A 15211-nucleotide genomic window follows, 5' to 3' on the forward strand; every position below is an offset into this window, starting at 1 on the left:
CAATAAAAAGGTATTGGGAAATTCTAAAGATCAACTTAACCAATAGTGTTTGCTGTGGTGTACATGACACATTCTGTGATTCTTTTTTTTTTTTTTCTACAAAACATAACAACGCTTGAATCGAGCTTTGATTGCAACGCTTCACCGCTCATCCTTAAGCAAAGAATACTAACAAGAAAAGTCTTATTCACAACCATTTGAATGAATTAATAAAACTGTATCATATCTGTAAGAAATTATTTGTTTTCTATAAATGTTTTATCCCTTCCATCCCTTGTTGATTAATTTGATTAATTAATGTGCTGGACATGAATTTGGTGGAGTGGAGTGTACCATGTTACATTAAGCAAAAATAGTTCCTGACATTTCACATGGTTCCCAACAACATTGTCACACAAGGTGTAACTTGTCATTACTCCTGTCTAGCCTTTTGTGCTGCCTCAGGAGTCAAATGGACAGAATAAAGGACACTAAACACAAGGCGAGTTTAGAGGGCTAAAGCGGGGCAGCCCGGAGGCTAATTAAAGCAGCTCGCTCAGCTCTTAAAAAGCACTTCCACTGGCACCGTCACGAGAAGAAACTCTAAACTGACAGAATATTTCATTAGCAGTCCTGAATATTTCATTTGAAAACACATCTTTAGATGCCTTTCGCTTTTAGCATGATACATTAGGAAGAAAACCAGGCAACAATTACAAAGTCTCTCATTTGCATGTGAGGAGCAGCCGGCGGACGCACGTACCAGCCCATGCGTGGACGTGTGCTAAAGTGACAAAGCTTAATAATTCAAGCATCACGGCCTGTCAGCTGCCTCACATACTCCTCAATCCAGCATTGCCTAATCCACAGCACATCTTAAATCCCACGGCCCATAGAAACCAACATCCAGCTCTCCAAGCCCATCTGTCACAGCATCGCCATGGCAACCCTGCGCTGCTCACAACCCCTCGTAGTTTTTTTTTTTCTCTCCCTCTACCTACATTTTGTGAAAACTGGATCAAAGCGTGACAGCTACCAATCCATAATGTGTCAAAGAAGGTAGGATTACAGCACAATAATAACTGGGCGGAGTTACAGTAATACTTTCAAGAAGGTGTTCAAATGCCTAATCATTAATCACATTTTATAGGCCTAGGCCAAGTATAAAGATAAAAACTATAAACTGTTCATCTTGATATTTGTGACAGCTTTGTTGACAGTAAATTATGCATATTTCTTATTCATTTGTCTATTTGGTAAATGGTAAATTGATTCCAGTTTGTAGCAGACAATACCACTTTCCATCTGTTGTCCCAAGGCAAGTAGTGAGAATGTTGTCACAGACCTCTTTACATTGCATGTCACATACTGAAGCCGAGGCTGTTAGGCTTTTAAATAGATGTTAATTATAAATACAGCAGCACAGTACACATTTATGCCATTTGATTAATTATCAATTGGAATTTTTAAAAACTCCCGGGAGACAGTAGTTAGACATGGCTCATAGAGTTTGTAGACTCAGCAGTGAAATGAAGCAGCATTACAATGTCGTCTTCACAATGCAGCCGAGTGGAGCGGAAGACGATGCTTATTTAGCAAGAAAGTTTGAGACTCAAAAACAAGAGATACTTGAGTTGTGCTGATATCTTAATAATCAAAGAAACAACAAGCAGCTTCATCAAAAATACAAAAAGCTGTATTGCAAACAATGAGCAACAAGTATTATTATCTAATTGTAATTTATCTGATTCTTATTGCAATGTAATGCAATTGTGATTTTTGTCAAACTCAATATTCAGCTCACAGAGTACCTTTACATTCCTTGGAGTATTGGTTTCTGGTATCGTTTCTCCATCAAGATGAATCCGGGGTCAGTTTCAGAACCAGGTTGCCATAGTTTCAGTGGAAAACAGTAGAACCGGCACCGGAATCAGCTTGGTGGTCTGAGGAAAAACTAAAACATGAGCTGCTAAACTCATGCAAGAATTACATTTCATTCAGAGTGTGTTTTTAGAGGCCCAAACTACAGTATAAACCCCATGAAGAATGCCTTTCCTAGTTTGCTGAGAACATTATATTACATGACATTAATAAACTGCGTATCGACATGTTATAAGATGTCAAAAGAATAGTAATTCCGATTTGATTCCAATTGATTGTGATTACTCTTGCCGCCTGAACCTCAATTCACCTTATTCCGGAGGATCGCGTGGGCGCCGCCATTAATTGTGCCCGCCTTTTCTCCTATCTGTTAACATGGGACTGGAGGAGTCCACATAAAATCAGTCACTACACGAAAACAAAGCCATTTTTCAACCGCGCTGAGAAACGGTGCAGTGTTGACTGGTTGGTGCAAATGAACATTGGCCATTTTACACAAATCAATCGACTAAACATCAGATTTGAGCGGAGAATATTTTCCCTCGTTCTCCATTTAAATGAACAGGCTTCGCGCTCGACCGGAAGTGCCGAGACAAAGCAAAAAGTGGCAAAAGTGGGCGGGTCGGAATAAAGTGAATACTCCTTTCACTTCTGTCATAACACAGACAAATACTTTAAGGCTGAACATAAAATTAATCGCAGTTGAATCTAAAGCAAATGGCAAAGAATGTAATTGTCTGTACACAATTTTTGCAAACAACATTCGGAAAAAAAATCTATATTCTGTCTCCATAGGGAGAGCTTTTATAAATAAGTGCGAACACTGTAGCTTACATCGCCTCAAACATGTTCTGATATGCATGGGATTAATTTTTCAGTCTTCCCTCACAAGGTAATGGTCCTGGACTTGTCTTAGCTATTATGCACATTGAGCTTGAATTTAATCATAAAAACATAAATACCAACTGCAATAAAATCACAATTAGACTTGTATTTTTGCCAGAATTGTGCAGTCCCTCAACATATTCACTATTATACACATTTGAGTAAAGATGATCTGTTGCTGCTTCATTTGAATGAAGACCTCCTTTGTCTGTCATGAACAGCCATCGTGCAGTTTGTGTCATTCTGGGTAAACAAGGATATTACCATAAATATTGCATGATTCAGATGTACTTTATTGGATTTTATATTACATCTGGCCACAAAGTGTGAAACTGCGGTGCATCTGGTTGGTGCTTCTGGGTTGCAGACAGATCATCGCATCTCACAGCAAAGGCGAATCCGGTATCAAAGTGCTGACTGGAAGGGGAAGAGCAGGGGGCTCACTATGTTACGGCTTTAAATATTTATCTGATACAATAGACACTTGCTCTCACTGTAGTTCCACTGTGGAGTGATTGAAACCACAGCATGTCATAAATGTATAAACACTTGGTTAAGAGCAAACGGAAAAACAGAACATACTCCTTTCTTCTGTGGTATACAAGCACTATACTACGTACACTGATCGATTTTCCAATACATGGTAATATCCTTGATTGGATTGGATTTTGAGTTTCATAGCAATTTTCTATCATGATTTTGATCAGGTTTTCCAAGACTTAGTGCACAATTTAAACACAGCTCGATATCCAATGTGACTCATTTAGCTTCAAACATATTACCTTCTGTCCTACTCCTACCACATGACATGGCCTGAAATGCGGGTCGGGGGCGTATGGTCACCCTAGCGTTAGGCAGGCGGCCAAAAAGTTATCTCGGTTTACAAGTAATTAATCAAATGTCTAACTTTTTGGCTCATTTTCCCAGCGTGACAGTCTTGTTCGCCAAGCTTATTGTTTCCACTGAAGGTAGCTCCATAAATGAATTCTTATTAGCCGTCTAAAAATAGTTGCCGGGTTTGAGGGTCTAATCTGACAAGCGCAGAGGGAGCGTCATGACCAGCCAGCTGCCACAGCCTCAATGAAAAACACAAGGACTACGACAACGCAATAAATCTCCAGAGGAATAAAACTCACATATATAAAATTATTTCTGCTATTCTCTCAGAGACGCTACGACACATTCGTTTTTCAAGAGCAGTTCACATCTGCCCAGATGTTTCCTCCTCCCTGGAGATGATGCTAAACATGGGAGTAAACGCTACTCTTAGAGTGGCTAATGATACATGATTTGTTGTGCCTTTTTTGTTTATCTTTACGTTCACAACAAACCCACACTTTTATTTTCCCTGCACTTTATAGGCAACTGCATGCTTTTATTAGCACATTAGCGCATGTGTATGTTTATTACTTCAACAACAATTGTAGCAGTTTAGTAGCAGCAATGACATTGTGTCAGCATTCTTCACATTGCTGACACAATGTGAAGAATGAATTTATTGTTTATCCAATACAATTGTGTAGCTTAAGTCATTGAACTAATTTCAGTTCAGACAGTTAATTTTACTTTTGATTACTGTGCTAGTCTTTCTTTTCTTATTGATCCAACAAATTACTGAAGTCATACTATATTCAATTGTGAGAAAAATTTGTCATGGTTGTCCGTTATTCCCTCAGTCAAAATACAATGATCATACTTGCGTCACAAGCTGGCAAGAGAGGAAATTATGGTGCTGTCCATGGTGCTGAAATCCCTCTAACGAGAAAAACAAAAGTCAAGCGGTCTATATAAAATGTGCACATAACATCTAAATCTAGCAAAGAATAGATTGCGACAGTAATTTGAAAAAGTAATAGTCTACTCATATACAACATTCATGCACTGGTGGTAAAAAATATAAGTAAGAATATAGGGAGCCTTACTGGAGGTCGTATCATTCAGACAAAAACATTCCAGTTTAGTCTGTGCATGTTTTATCAGTAGAAAGCCAGAATAAAATATTTTGTGGAAAGGAGAATGAAAGAGCATTGTGATTAGATGACACACACAGGAGAGCTTAAAAGGAGCAACTGCTTTCAAAGTACGGGCGTCTGATCCTCACCTCTCATCCTGTGACTCCTTCTGTCACTGTGGGCAAGTCTCACTGTCTGCTGCGCAATGACCTGGATTCCCCTCCGCTGGGAGAGAACACAGGGCTGGAGCAGAACAAACTGCACACGGGACCTCGACGTGCGCTGGCTTTAACACATGCACCAATTACAGAGAGCTCAGCGTGCTTCCTTTTCCAAACACTGAAGAGCGCCTCGCACACCCCCTGAGAAAACATCTGCTTATGTACACCCAGCCCAATTCCACTCCCACACAGACCCAGCATTCAGGCGCATTACAACTCAAAAACACGAGGAAAGAAGCACAGATTGAAGTGTCATACAAGGACTCATTGACTACTGCCATGCGAAGTTACTAGTGCATAGGCTTGACAACATCTGAAGAGAAAGAATACTAAATTTACCAGAGGGAATTCAAAATGTTCTCAGGTAATAAGACCTATGTATAGAGATGAAGTGGCAAATGTGGAGATGTCTTGGAAATCCCTTGGAACATTGTGTTTCATGTGAAGAATAAGCATCTAATTATAATTAATAACTGTACATTAATTCTCTGTTGTAGTATGATTGTAATATAATGCTCTCATTTACATAACATAATTACTCAAACAACAGTTATATTAGTTTTAAACTTTTATAAGCATAACATATAAGCATTTACTTTTGATTGTATCGTAAAACAGAACAGAATAAAAACAGAATAAAACTATTTTCAATGGGGAATTAGAAAAAAAAAAAAGATATAATAATAATGGTAGAAGATTAAGCTTAAAGGGGCTAGATGCAAGTTTGCCATTTTATACTTACTACTGCCACCTCAGGTCATACATGTAACTGCACCTTCTACATTAAAGGGGGGGTATTATACAAAATCGACTTTTTCAAGCTTTACATCATTCTTTTATTACATTCATTGTGTCTTCTTGAGTAATACACTTTTTTTTGGTTTCTTTTTAAAAGACACTAGGTTGGAACAAACAAAAGCTGTTCAAATTACCTTACGCGTTTCGACGGACAAGGAACCACTTCCGTCTTCGTCAGAGGCGTCTCCCGACGTGCATGATGCGTCTCTTATTGGGAAAGTTGTAGTTCCCAGGCGTGGCCACACTGACATAAGCAATAAACCTGTCAGTGTGGCCACGCCTTCCGCCGTGTGCTGGTTAGTGGAGAAGCGCGTCCCATGTGTGCGCCAGGGTAAAGGCGCCCTCATCTCTGTTGATGGATCTTATTCCTCGCTTTCTGATTTCTATGGCCTCCCGGATCCAGCGCTTGTATTTGTGCTCTTCTGTGCCCACGATCCTCGCCCCCTCCCAGTCCATGATATGATTTTCCCTTTTGCAGTGGTCTGATATTGCGGATTTGAGGTTTTCTTGTGTGGCCTTTTGTTTTATTGCTCTGGTTAATCGTCCCGCTGTCTCCTTTTCGCACTCCTTTTGATGTTCCCGTTTGCGTGTGTTGAAAGTCCGTCCTGTTTCACCAATGTATGTCTTATTGCAAGTTTTGCATGGAATTTCGTAGATTACGTTGCATTTTTGATCGGGTTGAATTTTGTCCTTGGGGTGTACGAGTAACTGTCTTAACTTGGTGTGTGGTTTGATTATTGCGTTGATGTTGTGCTTTTTGAAAGCTCTTGTTATTTTTTCCGTGACTCCTCGCAGGTAAGGTAGTGTGACCATGTCTCTATTTTTTCCCTCTGCTGTTCTGGGTGGTTTTTTGTCCTTTTCTTGTTTTTTGTGTTTATTCTTGACCTGCTGTCTCCCCTTCTGTATGGCCCATTTCGGGTATTGGCATTGTTTTAGCGCCTGTGTGATGTGTCTCTCCTCTTTGAGTCTATCCTCGCCATCTGTGATTATATTGATTCGTTCGAATAATGTCCTGACTACTGATGCAAAACTTGCAATAAGACATACATTGGTGAAACAGGACGGACTTTCAACACACGCAAACGGGAACATCAAAAGGAGTGCGAAAAGGAGACAGCGGGACGATTAACCAGAGCAATAAAACAAAAGGCCACACAAGAAAACCTCAAATCCGCAATATCAGACCACTGCAAAAGGGAAAATCATATCATGGACTGGGAGGGGGCGAGGATCGTGGGCACAGAAGAGCACAAATACAAGCGCTGGATCCGGGAGGCCATAGAAATCAGAAAGCGAGGAATAAGATCCATCAACAGAGATGAGGGCGCCTTTACCCTGGCGCACACATGGGACGCGCTTCTCCACTAACCAGCACACGGCGGAAGGCGTGGCCACACTGACAGGTTTATTGCTTATGTCAGTGTGGCCACGCCTGGGAACTACAACTTTCCCAATAAGAGACGCATCATGCACGTCGGGAGACGCCTCTGACGAAGACGGAAGTGGTTCCTTGTCCGTCGAAACGCGTAAGGTAATTTGAACAGCTTTTGTTTGTTCCAACCTAGTGTCTTTTAAAAAGAAACCAAAAAAAAGTGTAAGCTTTACATCATGTTATTATGTCATTCCCTTATTAAAAACATGCCTGAAGGGTTCACATTCAAGTATTTTTGAGTAATCTGTAAAAACTCTGATGGCAGCCATTTTAGGGATAGGTTTGCCTGAGTTCTCCTAGGAACGCCCCCACCTCCTGGAGACGCCTCCGAGCTTTCGTCACCAGCCGAGTAACAAACCACTGCTCCTCAGCAGAACCCCCTCCCCACTGATGCCACAGACAGCGTGTGGAGGGGGTGTGTCGGAAAGGGTCAGAGGTTCTTAAAGAGACAGAGGCCTATTTCAAGACATTCACTACAGCCATTTTGAGAGAGCAATTTTATACAAGGCAGTTTTTTTAATTTACTGCATTCACAGACCAACAGAAGGTTTCGTCATCATTGTAGTGTGCTATAGACTGGTGCAATGTGATTGAAAAAAAGCATAATACCCCCTCTTTAAGCGTGTGCATGACGGCACTTCAGACCCGAATTAAAACCTTTTTGAGTGACAGTTCATGATTGTAGAGGCAGTTGTGGTGAACAGGTCTGGGCTCATTCTACACATTAGGACATGGCTGAAACATGTAGGGGGAGGAATATACATTATTTTAACATTTTTAAACTCTGTATAGTTCCTTTAACTCCAAATGTTAGTGGTGGATTAAACTGCATTGCAATAATTATAAAAGTGTAATATTTTTCATTCATCATTCAGATTTGACCAGCTGATGGAAAGACAAAGAAATTATTGTCAAGGAATACATTGTGATATTAAGAGTGGTGTGCAAGAATGTGTATCCCCAGTTCCCAAAAAAAAAAAAACTCTCCTCCTGTCAGACTGGATAAGCATCTATTTCTTGCCGTTGAGCTATGCAAAGCATCGCTGACTTCACAACAAAAAAAGTGCTGCTGGTAACTGACAACCTCTATCTTGCAGGCTGCTCAGGTAAAGAGAGACAACAGTGTACTATACAAGAGGAGGCACACAGATAGACACTGTGTTAACATGCTCAACGCAGTCGGGGCAAGTAGAGGAAAAGGTCATGGGCATTCCGGCATTAAGCAGCTGATTTGATAGCAAGCAACATTTCACACTTCATTCCCCAATACTACACTTAAGTAAAGTGGACATTTAGCATTCAGCCTTCAAACACAGAAAACCCCACAAAAAAATAGTTAATCAAAACTAGATAAAGGACAAAACAACCAAAAAAACAAGAATGACTCTGACACACTGACAGGTAGCTCAAGAAACAATTATTTAGTCGAGGTACAATTCAGTGGCCATAAGGCAGGAGTCTCTAATTACAGCCTAGCGGGGCCATTTTTGTGTGGCAAATATTCCCTCAGCCTTTGATGTAATTACTTTCAAACAGCTCACTTATCGCCTTTAAGGGATTTTTATTCTTGGCTTAACATGTTCACCACGTCGCAAGTGTCGTTAAGTACTGCACATAGACCAACCCCATAATGCACATTTCTCAGTACTGTCTACAAGCCGGTTGTTAGGCTTTGCAGCATGTCCACAGTTGTTAGGAAAGAATTTATAATGAATCTGACCTTTAAACTAGATATTTGTCATTGCTAATACAAATGCATCCACATTTTCATAATGACTTGATTAAATCTGCTTCGAAGGGACCCCTTCATTTCAAGGGTAGAGAGGGATACACATTTGGGCTTGTGTAACTTGACAAATTGGGCTTCAAGGTTTCTATTTATATCTTTCCCATCTCACGGGGTTGGTAAAATCTTCCCAATTCCCTTGCTGTTTGCCAGGGGCTTAGTGTGACATACTGCTAATCTGGTTATTATGCAATTTATTAACCGTCTGTCTTTTAGAGCCATGGATAGCTATTATGCAGGTTTCTTATGAGCTCAACTGTAATAACACTGCAAGGAGCTAATGAGCAGTCACTACAGCTGCTGCAATACATCTTAAGTCACTTCAGGAAACTCTTGTTGGAACAACTTGTTATTCTAAAAGTCACCTATTATTCTAACCAGATAACACAGTTTTGAACTGTCAAAATGGCACTGACAAGAACATCGTATTATCATTTATCTGATGTGAGGAACCTAAAAACTACTAAATGATTCATTACTGTGTGGTTCTCCATACTGTGCCATGCAAGCTTTCCTTGATGTGAATGAGTGTGAATGGCCCAAAGCAAATAGGGCCACTGCAATATGGTGACTGTGTTTTTGCACCATCAGCTAATTAAGAGTCTGCTGTTATTAAAGGTGCATAAATCAGACTTTAAATTGACTCACCACTCTTGCAGAGGCCCCAGGCAGGAAGAATGTGCTCTTCTGACTTAATGGGCCCTATGTTGAAGGGACATAAGTCTTGATAATGATGTCCAAGTAGAGTGTATTGATCACTGGTCCCACTGGTGTCTATATGAACCAAAGCAGTCCAGGCAGACAGAAGTTCAGCTGAGATGTGACGTCTCTGTAGAAGTTACACAAACTGGTCAAGGTTCAGATGTTGACTTAAAAACACAGGCACTCTAAAGACAGTTATTGTAATAGTTTACTGGTTTGGCCAGCCAATTATAACGTAGCCTGTTATTATCATTTACCGCTATTTACCAAGCTACTTACCCCACGCGACTGCTCTCTATTTATCTAGCAGTGCTCATTGAGGAACTAGCACTTGCTAGCTGCTAGCATTAGGTTATGGGTCAAACTGCATACACAGCCAGAAAATATATTTATACAGGCCTATTCTATTTCTGTCAGATTACATACGCTACACACGTGTGAGCTTCAGGCTACTCAGGACCTAAAGAACTTATAGCCTAACGCAAGAAAAAATCTCCGAGAGCTGTCAGGTTTAATGTCCGACAAATTTAAAGCAACAACAGTTAACTATATTCCTCATCTATTCTTGAAGTTTCTTAAACAGAGTCCTTACCATTTACTTTAGTTTTCTCCTGGCTGTAGCGTGCGGTGCTCGAGGACACGCAGCACAAGGAGTTTCCTCAGGAAACTTTTCTGGCGCTGTGGGCTGTGCGAATTCACATTGGACAACGCTCTTATTTTATAATTATCATTAAGTTAATATTTTAGTTTTATAAATGGTTAGAGTAAGGGGTTAAGGTTAGGGACAGGGTTATGTTAAGGTAAGGACAATATAAGGGGCGGAATTATGGCACAACTGAGTTGGAAGAAAGAAAGACGCCTGCATCAATTATTGACATACACACGATTTGTTCAGTTTTGTCGTCAGAGCCTAGTCTTTTCTAATACAAGGCTATTTCTTTCTCTTAAAGAAATATGAAGCCCTGATAAGGTCACTTAACTCATCAAAGCAAAAGATGTGTTCATCACTAGTTATCCCCATTGCAAAAGTTTGGCTATAAAACAGTCTATCTCCGAAGCAGAATTTCCAAGTGTATGGAAGTCAGCCATTAATTGTTTCCTAAATATTTAAATCTGGAGACCAATAAATAATTTCCTATTACAGACAATAGCATTTTTGCCAGTAATGTCAAAGGTTCTGGAAAAGTGGGTATCTCAACAGATCAGAGATCACCTGATCAACGCTGTCTTTCCCCTCCTCCTCAACAATTGGGATTTAGGCCAAATCATTCTACCCGGTCAGCTAACTGCTTCTTCATTTCAATAATATTACTCGACAAAAACAGTGTTGGTGCCATCTTCTTAGATCTCAGGAAAGCCTTTGATACTGTTAATCATAGAATCTTACTTTCCAAACTTTATCATTTCTACTTTTCTGATTATGCTCTAGAATGGATAGGACTCTTATCTTTGCCACCGATCACAAAGAGCTTGTGTTGGCAGTTATCAGTCTGTACCCCTTTATTTGTCCACCTGTGCGCCCCAATGGTCAGTCCTGGGCCCTCCTCTGTTCTGCATGTAAACATTGAAGTAAACAAAATTCAATATGCTGACAACACAGTTCTATATCTACATGGGCTATCAAAAATAGCAGTGGCAGCTAAACTTACAAGTGCTATGGTCGGTGAATGGCTAAACCAGTGTTTAAATAGTGGTACCTCAGTATTTTTGATAGACTCCAAACTCAACTTTAAATCTCATGTCACCAAAACTGTCAAGAGTAAAACTTAATCTATCCAATTTTCGATTTATCAGAAACGCTATGTCCATCCAAGCAGCCAAAATATTTATGCATTCTATGATTTTCTCGCATATGACTTACTGCCTCACCAGCTGGTCCCAGGCCAACCACTTTGAAACCAAAACAAACACTTTAAGTTCTGGACAAGAAACCACATAATTTTCATCACTGCAATATTCTGTCAAAATACAATTTATTAAGTTGGGAAAACCTTATTAAGTTCACAAATATCTGTCTAGCATATAAATATAAAATTCTTCATGGCCTGGCTCCCCACCTCTGAGTGAGCTTATGAGTGTGGGATCCAGCACCAATCACCTCAGGAACTTCCAGAGGAGTCATTCCACTCAGGAAAACTGCTTTTAGTCAGTCAGACTTCTCTGTTAAAACTTCAAAAGAATGAAACAAGAGTCCAACACCAATCAGAGAAATCATTAGTTGGAAACACTTTGTAATAACAAAAAATACACCTTATGTAGTCTTATTAAATGATTAAATAACAGTTCATCATGAGTAAATCATGAGTTAAGTGTGAGTGACACTTAATAACTACTTAACTACTACAGTTAATGCCAACTCATAATGAATAGTTCTTCACATACTTCACTTATTCATTGTTAAGTAGAGTGTTAGTCACGCTTAACAAATGAATTGTTCACTCATCATTTATTAATGGTTAAAGGTCTGATTTAAATATTTCTGAAACAATTAATGGCTGACTTCCATACACTTGGAAATTCTGCTTCAGAGATAGACTGTTTTATAGCCAAACTTTTGCAATGGGGATAACTAGTGATGAACACATGGTCAGAGCAAGTCAAAACAAGACTTGAAAATAGTGCTCAAGACAGAGCGAAATAGTGCTCAAGACAGAGCGAGTCCAAACAATACTTAAAAATAGTGCTCAAGACAGAGCGAATCTAAACAAGACTTAAAAATGCATATAACTGAAAGTATTTTATCTACACTCTTGCCTCTTACTGTAATTGATTAATTCTATGTTGATGTTTTTATTGATTGTATTTGTTTTCTTATATTTATGCAACTGTGAAGCACTTTGAATTGCCTTGTGTATGAATTGTGCTCTACAAATAAACTTGCCTTGCCTTGCCTTGCCTTGCCTAAAGGTGTTATGAAGTGTTACCCAATAGTTTGAGTGTATTCTGCACACAGTTAAAACGTTGGCTCTTTATCAATCAGACAGGTCAGCCACATTTGCATATCAACTTCCTGATTGTTCAGATTCCTGCTCACGCCTGCAAGACACCATTTGTAAATTCCACTCTTCTTAGGGTTAGGGCTAAGGTAAGTTTAGGGTTAGTTTGGAGAACATCACTATCCTTAGGGCTAGGGTCAGATATACAGTTATGGATTAGTTTAAGCTATCTTTGTTTAAGCTAGCTCCACTTATCATTGGTTCCTAATGGGTAGTGCTCGTGCTTCACAGCTTGCAGGTCGGGGTTCGGTTCCCACCTGGACGGGGCCTTTCTGTGTAGAGTTTGCATGTTCTCCCCGTGTCTGCGTCGGTTTCCTCCGGGTACTCCCGTTTCCCCTTACACTAAATACATGTACAATAGGCCAGGATGAATGATGTTATGCATGAATGCATGGTGGTGGCCAATCAGGGAGCGACTGGCCCTTCCCATCCTTGGAAAAAAACATTCCCATTATTGCCCCTCCCTTTTAGGTCAGTGGGGATAAAAGCCCGAGAGCTCATCGTTGTGTCCTACGAAGCCCGAAATGACAACATAACATTATTCGCCTTTGTCATCTTACTTGTTCAGTAAAGTTATTTCACTTTACGTTTGAGGTTGTGGTCCTTGTGAGTGATAATTAATAGATTAAAAAAATACTCAGATTCAGTGTTTATTTCTGTAACTTTAATTGCAGCTTGCTCTCCGTGCGGCCTAAATATGACCAGTGTAATGCAGATAAAGTGTGCTAATGATCACCTCAGCTGTGGACATGGACAGGTCACTGTCATGGCAGCCTCCAGCAGTAGCCACTGGTCACGTGTCGTCAAAAGACCAGTCTTCCATTCTTACATTACACTATTTTTCCCTGATTTGTTTGCAGGAGGTTAACCTGGCTAAACCACAGTAATAAAACACACAGTCAACGACACAAAGTTGCATCGTTTCATAGTTGTTGTTTTTTATCTCCCTCTTTCTCCTTGCCTTGCCTGTAATGCTGAACAGCTGTTGAAAGTGCGATTCACCTGCTGTAAAAGGAAAGCAGAGGTCCCTAGAGTAATGCAGACTAGGTGAGGGGACTACAAACTGGAGCGTCTTTCTGAATGTCAGAGATTCCCCATATTCCCAGCGGAATCAACTCAGTGTTATGCCACAGACATGGAGCTCAATTGTGTAAACTCTGCTTTCACATATGCACACACACACGCACGCACGCACGCACGCACACACACACACACACACTTTCTCCTTCACTTTTGTCAGTTTTCAGATAAATACATAAGATAAATAACATGCCATTAATATCTTTTTTTGTTTGTTTAAAGTTGAACGGCCTGACTTATTAAAGAAGGCCAGTCTATCTCTAAAATGGATGGCAGAGAACAACTGTGTTTATTCATTAAGCTTATCTGATTATTGGGGCCATATCAGATTTGCATTGCAAAAAGCACTGGCACTCACTCTGCTGCAAACCATAGATAATCTAGGCAGAAATATTGAAGACACACTTCACCCCAATCCTACCACATCCCTCCAAACACACAGCCTAATCTTTTATTGAACAACCTGAATAACACAAATGGGTTCGTGCATCTTTATTTGTAACATTCAAAGGGACCAATCATTATCTTTTAATTACTAGTACCCAGTAGTGAGCCCATTAAAGCCGGGTAATTAATCTCAAAGTTTGGCTGGGGAGGAGATATGCTGAGCAAACAGCAAGTTGACTGAAACTATAAAATAGGAAATATTAAAGAGATTTTATAAAGGAGTAATGTAAAATCACTGTGGGAGGAGTGATTAATTTTGATATTCAAGTAAGTATTGCATTTCATCTAGTACTGTTACTGCTGTTACAACTATTTTGATCCATTCATTCATTCACAAGGCTGCGTATTACTACTTTTTTTTTTATCCCAGTGAGAGAAAAACCTTGTTATTACTTATTCTAAAATTACTACTACTGCTTCTTAAAGCAACTCCATGATTTTAAGTTTAACTTATAAGTTTTACTTTATTCATCTCTGTAGAGAAATCTCAGTAGAGAGCTTTGTTCTCTGCTTTTGTGAGCTGCCAGCTAGGCCGGCGCTCGGGGACCCATCTCCATGATGTGGAGCCAGGCTGGTGGTCAGAAACACCTGGCTGGAGGATTTACCTATTGCACATGTTTTTACTACTAACCTACGCAGACACGGGGAGAACATGCAAACTCCACACAGACAGGCCCCGTCCAGGTGGGAATAGAACCCGGGACCTTCGAGCTGTGAGGTACGAGAGCAAACCGCTGCGCCACTGTGCTGTGCAACCTCAAAAATGTGGATACTGGGGGTAAAATAATAATGTACTAAATATAATTACATTAAAATAATATAATCATAATCATCATTTGTCATCAACTTGACAAATGCATAACACAAATCAATATACACAATGGATTTTTATTAAAGTTCTACTCAGTATGTTAAAGGGACTGGTTAAAGGGACTAGATGCAAGTTGGTAATTTTATCACTCAGTACTGCCACCTCTGGTCTTATGTGTAACTGCAGCTTCTATATTAAGCTCGTGCATGACGGCACTTCGAACTGAATTAACAACTTTTTG

Source organism: Gobius niger (genome assembly GCF_951799975.1).
Source record: "Gobius niger genome assembly, chromosome: 4".
Lineage (NCBI taxonomy): Eukaryota > Metazoa > Chordata > Actinopteri > Gobiiformes > Gobiidae > Gobius > Gobius niger.